This window comes from Nicotiana tabacum, chromosome 22 (genome assembly GCF_000715075.1).
Source record: "Nicotiana tabacum cultivar K326 chromosome 22, ASM71507v2, whole genome shotgun sequence".
NCBI classification, from domain to species: Eukaryota; Viridiplantae; Streptophyta; class Magnoliopsida; order Solanales; family Solanaceae; genus Nicotiana; species Nicotiana tabacum.
In genome coordinates, this window is record NC_134101.1 from 190,621,873 (window position 1) to 190,632,007 (window position 10,135).

Genomic DNA, 10,135 nt, shown 5'->3' on the forward strand with positions numbered 1-10,135 from the left:
CATGAACCCAAATATATAATTTGTTTTGAAATCGGACCTCAAATCGAGGTTCAAATCCTCAAAATTTGAAAAAGAAACTAACTTTTACCCAAAACACCTAATTTCCCCCATGAAAACCCTTGATTTTGAGTTAAAGTCATGTGAAAGGATGTTAAAGATTAATGAAAACGAATTAGAAATGACTTACAATCGATTTGGAAGAGTACTTGTCTTTGAAAAATCACCCAAAGGTGTTTAGGTTTTGAAAACGTTTGAAAAATTAAACATTTTCGGCTAAATTATGAATTTGCAGGTCGAAGATGTCTCAATTGCGACCAGGGTTCGCAATTGCGAACCCCTTCAAAACCTGTTGACTTCGCAAATGTGAAGATTTTGTCGCATTTGCGACCAAGTGCAATTTTTGTCACCTTCGCATTTGCGTGGGACCCTTCGTAAATGCGATATCACATTTGCGATACAAACGTCGCATTTGCGACCAAGGTAGCCCAGGTCGACTTTCGCATTTGCAGTACTTTTCTCGCATTTACGAACCAGGCCTGCAGACATGCAATATACCAGCAATTTCCTAAGTCCAAATTTCACTCCGTAGCATATCCAAAACTCACCCAAGCCATCAGGGCTCCAAACCAAACATGCGCGCAAGTCCAAAAATATCATACGGACTTGCTCGTGCGATCAAATCATCAAAACAACATCAATAACTATGAATTTAGCATCAAAATCAAAGAAAATCTCAACAACTTTCAAAGCTTCAAATTTTACAACTAATGTTCCGAATCACGTTATATGACCTCCGTTTCTAAACAAATTTTATAGTCTGAACTTAAATCACATATAAGACATGTATCGGGCACCGAAACCAAAATACGGGCATGATACCATCAAATTCAAACATATTTCATTTCCAAAAACTCATATATATTCCAGAAAATAATTTTCTTTAAAAATTCATTTCTCAGGCTTAGGACCTTGGAATTTAATTCCGGGGCATACGCCCAAATCCCATATTTTTCAATGGACCCTCCGGGATCATCAAATCATGGGTCCGGGTCCGTTTACCCAAAATGTTGACCGAAGTCAACCTTAATTCATTTTAAAAACAAAATTCACGATTTTCACATAATGGCTTTCTGGATACACGCTCGGACTGTGCACACACAACGAGGTGAGTCAAAAAGGAGGTTTTAAGGCCTCACAGAATTTATTTCTAAAACAAGTGATGACCTTTTGGGTCATCACATTCTCCACCTCTAAAACAACTGTTCGTCCTCGAACGGACATAAGAAGAAAGTACTTGAGTCGGAGAAAAGATGGGGATAACGGCTTCGCATATCAGAATCAGATTCTTAAGTCGATGCCTCAACAGGCTGACCTCTCCACTGAACACGAACAGAAGGGAAACTCTTCGATCTCAACTGACAAACCTACCGATCTAGAATAGCTACTGGCTCCTCCTCATAGGACAAGTCCTTGTCCAACTGGACAGTGCAGAAGTCTAACATGTGGGATGGATCGCCGTGATACTTCCGAAGCATGGACACATGAAACACTGGGTGCACGATTGATAAGCTCGGTGGAAATGCAAGTCTGTAAGCCACCTCTCCCACTCGATCAAGAATCTCAAACAGGCCAATGAACCTAGGGCTAAGCTTGCCCTTCTTCCCAAACCTCATCACGCCCTTCATAGGAGACACCCAAAGCAACACCCGCTCACCGACCATGAATGTCAAATCACGAACCTTACGGTCGGCATAACTCTTTTGCCTGGACTGAGCTGTACGAAGCGTATCCTGAATAATTCTGACCTTGTCCAAGGCATCCTGTACGAGATCCGTACCCAACAACTGATCCTCTCTTGGCTCAAACCATATAGCCAACAATCGACACCGCCTACCATATAAAGCCTCATAAGGAGCCATCTGGATGCTCGACTAGTAGTTGTTGTTGTAGGCAAACTCCGCTAAAGACAAAAACTAATCCCACGAGCCTCCAAAGTAAATGACACAAGCTCGGAGCATATCCTCCAAAATCTGAATAGTACGCTCGGACTGCCCGTCCATCTGAGGATGAAATGTTGTACTCAACTCTACCAGTGTGCCCAACTCACGCTGAACGACTCTCCAGAATTGCAAGATAAACTGCGTACCTCTGTCCGAAATGATAGACATGGGCACACCATGAAGGCGAACAATCTCCCGGATATAGATCTCAGCTAACCTCTCCGAAGAATAGGAGATTGCCATAACAATGAAATATGCTGACTTGGTCAGCCTATCAACAATAACCCACAATGCATCCAACTTCCTCTGAGTCCGTGGGAGTCCAACAACAAAGTCCATAGTGATACGCTCTCACTTCCACTCAGGAATCTCTATCTTCTGGAACACACCACCAGGTCTCTGATGCTCGTACTTTACTTGCTGACAATTCAAACACCGAGCCACATAGACAACAATATCCTTCTTCATCCTCCTCCATCAATAATGTTGCCACAGATCCTGATATATCTTAGCGGCGCCCAGATGAATAGAGTACCGGGAACTGTGGGCCTCCTCTAAAATCAACTTTCGGAGTCCATCCACATTAGGCACATAAACTCGACCCTCCAGCCTCAAAACTCCATCATCTCCTAATGTAATCTTCTTGGCACCACCATGCAGTATTGTGTCCCTAAGGAAACACAAATGAAGATTATTATACTGCCGATCTCGGATATGCTCCAATAAAGAAGAACAAGCGACTGTGCAAGCTAATACACAGCTGGACTCAGAAACATCCAACCTCACGAACTGATTGGCGAAATCCTGAACATCTAAAGCAAGCGGTCTCTCACCGACCAAAATATAAGCAAGACTGCCCATACTGGCTGACTTCCTACTCAAGGCATCGGCCACCATATTGGCCTTTCTCGGATGGTATAAGATGGTGATATCATAGTCCTTCAGTAACTCCAACCACCTTCTTTGCCTTAAATTTTGCTCCTTCTGCTTGAACAAGTACTGCAGACTCTTGTGATCCGTGAACACCTCACATGACACGCCATATAGATAATGCCTCCAAATCTTCAACGTGTGAACAATGGATGCTAACTACAAATCATGAACTGGGTAATTCTTCTCATGAATCTTCAACTTCCATAAGCAATGACCTTGCCATCCTACATCAACACTACACCAAGTCCAATACAAGGTGCATCACAATAAACTGTATATGGCCCTGAACCTGTGGGCAAAACCAACATTGACGCCATATTCAAAGTTGTCTTGAGCTTCTGAAAGCTCGCCTCACACTCGTACGACCACCTGAACTGGGCACCCTTCTTGGTCAACCTAGTCATCGGGGCTGCAACAGATGAAAACCCCTCCACAAACCGACGATAATAGCTTGCCAAGCCCAAGAAACTCCGGATCTCTGTAGCTGATGCTGGTGTAGGCTAGTTCTTGACTGTCTCTATCTTCTTAGGATCTACCTGAATACCCTCTGTTGATACAACATAACCCAAGAATGCAACTGAACTCAACCAGAACTCACACTTCAAAAACTTAGCATACAACTGACTATCCCTCAAAGTCTGAAGAACCACTCTCAGATGTTGTCATGATCCTCCCAACTGTGGGAATAGATCAAAATATCATCAATGAAGACTATCACGAATGAATCCAAGTAAGGCTTGGACACTTGGTTCATCAAATCCATAAAAGCTACAGGGGCATTGGTCAACCCAAATGACATCACCAAAAACTCATAATGCCCATACCGAGTGCAGAAAGTTATATTAGGGACATCAGATGCCCTAATCCTCAACTGATGGTAGCCAGATCTCAAGTAAATCTTCAAAAATAACTTGGCACCCTGAAGCTGCTCAAACAAATCATCAATCCTCGGCAATGGATACTTATTCTTTATTGTAACCTTGTTCAACTGCCGGTAATCTATACACATTCTCATCAATCCATCCTTTTTCTTAACAAACAACACCGGTGCACCCCAAGGCGAGACACTAGGTCTAATGAAGCCTTTATCAAGCAAGTCTTGCAATTGATCCTTCAATTCTTTCAACTGAGGCAGGGCCATACGATGCAGCGGAATAGAAATGGGCTAAGTGCTCGGAGCCAAATTAATGCAGAAGTCAATATCCCTGTCGGGTGGCATCCTTGGCAGGTCTGAAGGAAATACCTCAAGAAACTCACGAACAACAGGCACAGAATCAATAGAAGGAACCTCAGCGCTAGAATCACGAACATATGCCAAATAGGTCAAACACCCCTTCTCGACCATACGCCGAGTTTCACATATGAGATAACACTACGGGCAGAATGACTAGGAGTCCCTCTCCACTCTAAACGAGGTAAACTTAGCAAGGCTAAGGTCACAGTCTTGGCATGACAGTCCAAGATAGCGTGGTAAGGTGATAACTAGTCCATCCCCAATATGACATCAAAATCAATCATATCCAAAAGTAACAAATCTACACGAGTCTCATGACCCCAATCACAACTATACATGAATGATGGACACGATCTACGATAATAGAATCACCCACCAGTGTAGACACATATACAGGAGCACTCAAGGAATCACTAGGCATGACCAGATACGGTGCAAAATAAGATGACACATAGGAGTACATAGATCTAGGATCAAATAGAACTAAAGCATTTCTACTACAAACCAGAACAGTACTTGTGATAACTGTATCGGAAGCTTCAACCTCAGGCCTGGCTGGAAGAGCATAACAACGAGGCTGGGCCCCACCACTCTAAATTACATCTCTGGGACGGTCTGCTACTGGTTGGCCTCTACCTCTAGCGGCCTGACTCCACCTCTAATACCTCTACCTCCACCTCTAGTACCCCTACTTCCACCTTTAGCTAGCTAGGCGGGCGGTGGAATGCTCGGTGCCTGAACTATAGCACGGGAACCCTGGTGCTGAGAACTGCTTGGTGCTCTAGGGAAAAATCTAGCAATATGCCTCGTGTCACCACAAGTAAAACAATCCTTCAGCTGCTAGGGCTGACGACCCTAAAAACTCTAAAGCGGAGATGCACTAATAGGAGCTGGATATGCACTATAGGACTGCTGATCAGAATACTGCATGTGAGAACCACGACCACCTGAAGTACTATGAGAAACCTAAAGTGCTGACTTAAAAGGCCTAGGAGGATGGCCTCTACCATACAAATCCCTGCCTCTATACGAGGCACCACTAAATCTGCCTGAATGACGAGGCCTCTTGTTAGATCCCTGACCACCCCCTACGATAGAACCATCTCAACTCTCCTGGCCACATTGGCCGCCTCCTGAAAAGAAATCTCACTCCCCGTCTCCTTAGCCATCTGCAATCGAATAGGCTGAATGAGTCCCTCAATGAACCTCCTCACACTCTCTCTCTCTCTCAGCGAGAAGTATAAGAAGATCATGACGGGCGAAGTCAATAAATCTAGTCTCGTACTGAGTAAGAGTCATAGAAACCTGCTTGAGATGCTCAAACTGCCTCCTATAGTTCTCCCTCTGAGTGTCGGGAAGTAACTTATCCAAAAATAGTTAAGAAAACTGATCCCAAGCCAAATCTAGTAACCCCACTGGTCTAGCCAAGCAATAATCTCTCCACCAAGTCTTGGCAGAACCAGACAAACAAAAAGCAACAAAGTCGACCCCATTGGTCTCCAATATCCCCATGTTCTTAAGAACCTCATGACAACTATCTAAATAATCATGGGGATCTTCAGAAGATACACCGCTGAAAGTGGTAGTGACGAGCTTGGTGAATCTGTCCAATCTCTACAAGGAATCAGCATGCATAGCTGCTCCATCACCAGTCTGAGCTACCACACTCGGCTAAACTGCTCCAATTCGCTGAGCTGTTGGAGTTTGAAACTGGGGATCTGCTCCGGAGTACGGGTAGCAGGAGTCTGGGCTTCTCCTCCAGCCTAAGAGATGACTGGTGCTACAAGAAGTAAGCCTGTCTGGGTGACACTCTCCATACGGCCCACTAGACGGACATGAGCATCCTGGAGTATTGGGGTAGCAATAAACCCCTATAGGACCTGAGATGGGCCCACCGAAACTACCTGGGCCGGAACCTTATTATCAAACTCAACCCGAGGCTCCGCCGCTGGTGCTGCCGCTCTAGGCTGAGCTCTTCCCCTACCTCGGCCTCTAGCATGGCCTCAGCCTCGCCCTCTGCCCCTCGTGGGAGCTACTACTGGGGGCTCGGGCTGCTGATTAGTGGATGAGGAAGAGCGTGTTCTCGCTATCTACGAAAGAATAGAGTAGAAATTCAATTAGCATTGAGAAACCAAATCGCACGACAGGAAAAAATAGATGTGTAGTTTTTCCTAACTCTATAGCCTCTGGGGGATAAATACAGACGTCTCTGTACCGATCCCTCAAACTCTACTAAGCTTGTCCGTAAATTGTGATACCTAAGTAACCTAGAGCTATGATACCAACTTGTCACGACCCGGATTTACCACCCCCGGGGGTCAAGATGGCACCTACTAGTGAAAGCTAGGTAAGCCAATTCTTCCAAATTACTTGACCTTTCTCATATATTTCCATCCTTTAACAATGGTGAACAACATCATAAAACAGCAGAATTAAATAAGCGGAAGAAAAGAGATGTAACGATTTAAATATTACCAACACAATTCCATAACTAAAAGCTACCCAGATCTGGTGTCACAATTTCACAGACTGTCTAAGAGTACTACAAATAAAGATCTGAAAGATAAATACAAACTACTTCAGAAATACATAGAAGAAACAATAGAGAAAGATAGAAGGGACTCAAAGGCCTGCGGATGCCTGCAGGACTACATCGGGTCGCATGAATGGACTGAAGATAACACCCTCACTGCAGTCCAAAAGCTGCTGCACCGGAATCTGCACACAGTGCAGAGTGTAGTATCAGCACAACCGACCCCATGTGCTGGTAAGTGCCCAGCCTAACCTCGACGAAGTAGTAACGAGGCTAGGACCAGACTACCAAATAAACCTGTGCAGTTAAATCATATATATCGGAAAATAAAAGCAGATATTCACAGTTAAAGATGGGGAGGGGAAAGCATGCTACGGGGAGTATCATATAACAACAAAATACCACAAAGGAATGTAAAGAAACCATATTTTAGTTGCCAACAATAATGAGGTAAACAAATACAATATTCACTTTCATTTCTTTCTTGTTGCAGGCGTGCAACCTAATCCCATTTCATATATCTCGTTACAGGCGTGCAACCCACTCCCATTTCATATATCTTATTGCAGGCGTGCAACCCGCTCCCATTTCATATATCTCGTTGCAGGCGTGCAACCCGCTCCCATTTCATATATCTTGTTGTAGGCGTGCAAACCGCTCCCATTTTATATATCTTGTTGTAGGCGTGCAACCCGCTCCCATTTCATATATTTCTGTGGCGGCGTGCCACCCGATCCCATTTACGAATCATCATCAATCACAAAGAATTCGGCAAGGGAACAAGAGTATAACAACAACATCCCGACAAGGGAAATAATATCATAAACTATAACATCCCTGCTAGGGAGACAATGTCATAACAATAACATCCCGGCAAGGGAGACAATATCATAAACAATAACATCCCGACAAGGGAGACAATACCATAAAAAATAACATCCAGGAATGGGAGCCAACAATGATAATCAACATATTAAGCATGAATAAATCTCAATGGAGTCACAACAACTACAACACTAGACCCACGGACATGCTTGACACCGACGTATAGATACTCGTTACCATGCCTATATGTCGTACTCCTCAATTAACACATAGCAAATAAGACACAACTCGTAATCCCTCAAGCTAAGGTTAGACCAAACACTTACCTCGATGCCATGAACACAATTCAAGCCTCAACTACTGCTTTACCTCTTGTTTCTACCACCAATTCGCCCGTATCTAGCCACAAGTTACTTAACTATATCAATAAATGCTAAATGAATCAATTCTAATGCATGAAAATAAGTTTTCCAATGTTTTTCCCAAAATGTCAAAAATCAACCCCGAGCCCACACGGTCAATACTCGAGGTTTGAACCAAAACCCGATTACCAATTCACCTACGAAACCAAATATATAATTTGTTTAGAAATTGGACCTCAAATCGAGGTCCAAATCCTCAAAATTTGAAAAAAACTAGGTTTTACGCAAAACACCCAATTTTCCCATGATAACCCTTGATTTTTAGTTGAAATCATGTGAAATGATGTTAAAGATTAATGCAAACGAGTTAAAAATGACTTACAATCGATTTGGAAGAGTACTTGTCTTTGAAACATCGCCCAAAGGTGTTTAGGTTATGAAAAGGTTTAAAAAATAAAACATTTTCAGCTAAGTTATGAATTTGTAGGTTGCAGATGTCACAATTGCGACCAGGGAATTGCGAACCCCTTCAAAACCTGTTGACTTCACAAATGCGAAGATTTTGTCGCATTTGCGAAGAAGTGCAATTCCGGTCACCTTCGCCTTTGCAAGGGACCCTTCGCAAATGCAATATCGCATTTGCGATACAAACATCGCATTTGCGACCAAGGCAGCCCAGGTCGACTTTCGCATTTGCGGTACTTTTCTCGCATTTGCGAGCCAGCGAAGCCTGCGGACCTGCAACATACCAGCAATTTCCTAAGTTTTAATTTCATTTCGTGGCCTATCCAAAACTCACCCGAGCGCTCGGGGCTCCAAACCAAACATGCACGCAAGTCCAAAAACATCATACGGACTTGCTCGTGCGATCAAATCATCAAAACAACATCAATAACTATGAATTTAGCATCAAAATCAAAGAAAATCTCAAGAACTTTCAAAGTTTCAAATATTACAACTTAGGTTTCGAATCACGCCGTATGACCTTCGTTTCTTACCAAATTATACAGGCTCAACTTAAATCACATATAAGACATGTACCGGGCTCCGAAACCAAAATACGGGCCCAATACCATCAAATTTAAACATATTTCATTTCCAAACTCATTTATATTCCAGAAAATAATTTTCTTTAAAAATTTATTTCTCGGGCTTGGGACCTCGGAATTCGATTCCAGGCATACGCCAAGTCCCATGTTTTCCTATGGATCATCTGGGACCGTCAAATCACGAGTCCGGGTCCGTTTACTCAAAATATTGACCGAAGTAAACCTTAATTCATTTTAAAAATAAAATTCACAATTTTTCACAGATTTTGACATAATGACTTTCCGGATACACGTCCGTACTGTGCACGCACATCGAGGTGAGTCAAAAAGGAGGTTTTAAGGTCTTGGATCAGAGAATTTATTTCTAAAACAAGTGATGACCTTTTGGGTCATCAAACTTAGCCACCAAGTAATAAACTCTAGAATCTCTCTAAATATAGATATTCACCATAAATAAAATTCTATTTATAACAGATAGATTTTTATTTCTTCTACTGCCTTTTTTTTAAAGGGGAAGCTCTTTGTAGGAGGAAGAGAAGAGCCTAGTGAAAATTCTGTGCAATTATAATGCTAAGCAGGAGTTTTATGAGTGACCATCAATTCCCAGATGAGGACTTGTTGGGTGAGGTTATTAGACCAAAAACAATAGCTGTTAAATTAAATAATTAACTTCAAACTGAAAATTCTGCATCGGACTTGAGGTGATTATAAGTTGGAAACTCAAATATTTATAGAATTCAAAACTTGGTAGTACAATTTGAAGATACAATTTTGATCATGTGAAAAAGCCTAGAGTTATTAGCAACACTTGTACTATATTTTGGGTTTTAAGTGCAGTGTGAATGAGAAATAGAGAGAAAACAAATGGAGAAAAATAAAAACATGAAAAGATTCCTTTTACGAAGAAACTTTGTCCATCACTGAAAAAAAGAGGAAAAATATTGTGCTTTATATAGAAGCATTTTCCGCTCTTAAAAAGTTGAGAAGAAAGCAATCACCGCACTGTCGTTGCTCGATTGGCTTGTGTTTGGATGACCAAAAATTATTTCTCTTTTTTCGATATTCTTCCTTCAATAATTTTTTAAATCAAAATTCGCGGTCATAAAGGAATTTCCCAAACGGTCATTAATATACATAAACATTTCTACCGAATAGACACTTTATTCATGAACAGACATCTTCACTCTTGTTGATACTCT